Source organism: Alosa pseudoharengus, unplaced genomic scaffold, assembly GCF_046254945.1.
Source record: "Alosa pseudoharengus isolate Yale_2024_CS ecotype anadromous, Long Island Sound unplaced genomic scaffold, YU_APseudo_1.1 YU_APseudo_1.1_scf_11, whole genome shotgun sequence".
Classification (NCBI taxonomy): Eukaryota; Metazoa; Chordata; class Actinopteri; order Clupeiformes; family Clupeidae; genus Alosa; species Alosa pseudoharengus.
Window position 1 is genome coordinate 37885901 of NW_027468576.1, and position 4808 is coordinate 37890708.

The 4808-nt window shown below is 37.3% G+C and overlaps 1 long non-coding RNA gene across 1 annotated transcript; it reads right to left on the reverse strand.

Moving 5' to 3' along the window:
* Positions 1-835: 835 nt before the first annotated feature.
* LOC143116519 (uncharacterized) lies at positions 836-2316 on the reverse strand. Its single transcript, XR_012985822.1, has 6 exons — positions 2252-2316; positions 2025-2070; positions 1621-1675; positions 1431-1513; positions 1082-1240; positions 836-948 (listed from the first exon to the last, which is right to left on the reverse strand). It is a non-coding gene; the product is annotated as an uncharacterized LOC143116519 (long non-coding RNA).
* Between the last annotated feature and the right edge of the window lie 2492 nt (positions 2317-4808).

Sequence of the window (4808 nt, forward strand, 5' to 3'; positions counted from 1 at the left end):
CAGTTTTTGTTTGACATCACATAATAGCTTGTTGGGGAAAAACAAAAAAAATAAAGATGAACGCTGAATGACATGGTTCACAGATTACTGGTAACTTACTCAAGCATCTTGTTTTTAAGGGCTTGTACCTTTGGCGAAAGCCTCTGTCCATCCAAGTTGAAGAACACTTTCTGTATAACCTCAAATGAATTTTTGAGTTCACGAAGGTATGAAAGGTTCAATGTGTACATTAATCCAAATAACATAGCCGTTGCCACAGCCACACTCATCACAGAGCAGATGGTTTCAACACCTTTAATGATGACCCTGATGTCCTCTGGCTCATCGTCTAGTTCATGTCCTTCATGGCAAACATTGTAGATCCCTATTAGTGTCTGCTCCATATCCTTTTTGGCAGCCAACCCATCACAGTCCTATGCAAGACCAATAAAAACAATTACTTATTTATAAAACTACTACAATGCTACCCACTTATTGCCTAGACTGTGCGGCCCAACAGTCTAATTTGCACCACCAGTCTAAATATTGGCCAAATAATATTTCAACCATATCTGATAAGTATACATGCTGATGTTTCAGTCTTTTATTTACATTAACTTTCATCACGGTCAGTTCAGGTCAATTTTTCTTTAAAAACAATGGACAGGTTAAACGAAACATTGAAGTGTTGGGTATAAGCTAAGGCAAGTGTGTGTGTTGTTGTTGCAACTGTGGTAAATGTGTAACAAATGTCAGACTATTGACCAGCATGTGCAAAATATGGCATGAGGCCAAGTATAAGTGTGTCAAGAGTATGTGTTAGAGAAAGTGAAGTGTGTGTGTGACCAATTTAAAAGCCGTATACGTACGTGTGCTCACAGTGTATTTCTTGACAAGGTGCAATGGGTCCTCATTCAAGTAGACGCAAAGCACTTTGAGGATACACTCCCTTCAGACGTCAATGATGTTCTGTTGGAAGCACGGACAAACAGAAAACAAAAGAAATAAATACATGTTTACATTAGCATGACGTCACAACAAAATCTATGCACAGAATAATAACTAAAAAGAAAATTCAATTTGATGCAACTGACTGAACAACCTCTGAAATGGGTTGCATGATGGTTCGAATGGTTCGGCCAGGGACTCCACCTTTGCTGCGGAACATCTTCATCAAGCTGTCTGAGTACTTATCTAGAATCATGTTTAGAAACTTTAATTCCAGTGGAACTGTTGTGACTCGAGCAAACTCATTATTGATCTGTAAAAGTGCAAAGGAAACAAAAAGAACCAAGCTAAGTATTTAAATTCCAAAACATTTCCTGTAAACTGTTTCTCCTTTTGGGTGTTGAGGACAATATATAACTTCAGCTTTTCTGTATTTTTTTTTTAATGCTTGAAGCAGCATGATGCGGACCTTGCCGTTTGTTCTTCAAAGAATTAATACTCACTTCAGAACACCCAACACTTCGTTGCTTTGTGCGCAAGTTTTCCATCTTGAATTATTCTCAATTCCACCGGTTCAGTCATTGCCCTAATTATCAAAAAGAGAAGGCAAATGCAATCACAGTAAAGAACTAAGTTATCAAATATCAAAAATCAGGATTTTTTTAGGGAAAAAAAAAAAAAAAAAAAACTTACCCTCTGTTATCAACTACAAAGGCTTTGGTGGTCACCTCCTACTCAAGTTAGTTACCTACAGTATGGAAAGGCAAAATCAACACTTTAAGTTAATACCACTTAAAACCCAAAACCTTCATCTCCAATGTTATAAAATTTGGTGGCATAACTTGTCTTGGTACATGCCTCCGATATGTATGAAATAATCTTTCTCTGAGGAAAGCTCAGCAAAATCACAAAACTGACAACTGTAGGTCAATAATTTTGTTCCTGCCTGTGAGGGTAATCAATGAGCTCGGTAAACATGGTTTTTCAAGCTATTCCATGTCCTGAAACTACATGGACAACTGGCATAAGTGCACAGGTAACAGGGATTCCTACCATAATGACCATGGCATAATTTACAGTGTTTTAACAATTTGTACCTGCTAGACTGTGAAGCACAGCATAGAACACCACCTAAAGAAAGATCTAGGAAAAGGACAACAGGTTATAAACACAGTGTGCTTATAAACACCCTGTGCTTCAGGCTAAGCCAAAAGCTTTGAATACTTTTCTACCAAAACAGATTTGTCAAAACAATCTCTAAAAACTTTAATCTTTAACATATCAATGATATTCATGAACAACAACATTGCTGAATCCAACTTACCACATGAGGCGTGGCCTGAATGCCAGGCAAGGCAACACTGGTAAAATCTGAAAGGGGTGGGGCACATTAATAATGATTTCAAAAGCAACTTTTGCGTCATTACCATATACTGTATTAATTAGGATAAATACAGAGTAAGCCAGATAGATAGACAGCTAGATAGAGATACTTTATTGATGCCTAGGGGAAAAAAGAAGAGGAGTTAAAAAAGATGAGTTCATTGGGTCAAATATAAAATATAAAGTATAGAATAAACAACACTTGAACGTTACAAACGACACCAAAAATACATTTAACTGCTGCTGTACGTGTTTGAACACTGTAGCTACTAACATAGCAGGGCATCCACCTGCTGCAACACGTTTTGCATTCATTTCTGAATTAGCTATTCATTAATGCAAAACGCCAGCGTTATCACAACCGTAGCAACTAACGTTAGTCTAAAAGAACGGCAGTCATGCCTAACCTAACTGGACGTGTAATATCACCGACCATTTTTTTTAATTTAACTTACAACTACCGTTTCTGTAAGGCTGCATGGATTTGACTACATTAGCAGCGTGAACACTGTTAGCCATCTAGACATGTGACTAGCTGATACTAACAAATCACACGAAATACTTGGAATATCATTCAAATACTCACTTAGGTCGAAGTTTTGACAGTTTCGAACAAAATTACGATCTATTTAGCACCAACTATAAATGCTACTCGCAGATGATAAAAGATGTAGGTTACTCACCAGTTAGCTTCGTTTTGTCGCTTCCAACGGCACTTCCAGTTGAGTTTACCAACGTCTCTACAGAATGACATGAGCGTGACCAAAAACTTCCGCCTTGATGTCACGCGATGTGAAGTGAGCATGCGCGAGAGATTTAATTGCATCAAATCACTTGTTACGTGTTTATTCAACAGAAATAAATTAAACTCCTCCAAATTTCCTGATATCTAATTTGGATTTAATTAAAACAACTATCTGCATCTCTCTAATTAATCAGTTTTAGTTATTTCATCATGTTTCATTTATTTCTAACAAACAATACCCAGTTTTAATTTTTTTGAGTGCACTGAGCGGATTCGCACAAAACCAACATAACTTTTGAAGTCTATCGAACAGTACTTTCTTGACGTGAAAAATTATCTTTTAAATTCACACACATCATATATGAAATTCGTGGCACAATTCAAACTGAACCAAAAAATAATTGTTATCTCTCCATTAACTCCTGTTCATATTTTTTTGAAAGATGGGTCCCTTGTAGCGGAAGTAAAACGGAAGTCACTGAGACACTCTATTAACATCGATCCCTTGAATCTTTGTTGTGGATCACTACGAGCTCACTTGTTGCATTGCATGTAAATGCAATGGACTATTATCACTGTTCTTTTTATTATCGTCTATTTTTATTCTTCTTCCGACCAAGTTTGACGTGTAATGACACTAAAACCACTGAACCGTTTGACGTCATTCAAACACTCTTACAAAGGTCTTGTAACGGACAATTGTACAATGTAATTTTTACTTTTGTGAACTTTATACTTTTTGAGATATTTACGATAAAAGAGCAACAAATTCCCATTGAGTTAACATTGACCGCCGTGGCGGCAACTTTTAGCATTATGACGTGACCGCCAGCTGAAAGCAATCAGCCTCTGCAATTTCTACCACTGGAGCTGTGAGTCTTCTGAACGTTCGTCTTATCGCCTGCCGTGACCCCACTTTACTTGCTCTTAACTGTCCTTCAGAGGCACATTTCTCTAATTACAGACAAGGTAAGTGGTCCGATTTTTGGCATTTGACTCATTTACTGTATGTTGACAAACATTATGTTGTATGAAATGATGGTTACAAAAAGCAAACTAACGTTATAACGTTAAGGGAATAGTTAACGTTAGCACTTGATCTGTTGATGTTTATTAAGTCTCTTGTGTAAGGAATCCCACCTAATCAACATTAATATGTCGTCAACTTTAAAGTGACCGGTAAGCTGTAGGTTTTGATAACGTTAGCTAACGACAGTCAAACCTAACGTTGCTCGCAGCTAATCACTGACGTTAACATTACATTTGCTCAGTAACCAGCATTAACGTTAACAGATAAAGTAGCCTAATCATATTGTACGGATGCTATCTGGCTCTTGATTAAATACACCTGTGGAAAGGGACCTGATGAAAGCCATACTGTTTGGAAACTAACCATATGACCAAAGTATTGTTAATACACACAGAAGTTGAGGTATAACGTCTGTGTTGTCAACATAGGCTACAGAGTATGTTTACTTGGCCTAGGCTAACGTTACTCATTTCTGCATTATTCTGGCCTAAAAATTCAAGCGTAGCCTGGCACACGAATCAAGCTTCCCAGTTGTAGTACATCCTAGAGTAGGCCTACATCGTAATCTGTAGAAAAAATGTGGATGACAGACCTAGCAAGCTGTATAAGCTATAGTTGGTTATCAAGATGCATAATATCAGAATGGTCCATCCTTAAGACTCAGTTTCTGATAATCAACAGCAACAACACACTGAAGAATGCTATTAAAATGGTCTCCTTAAT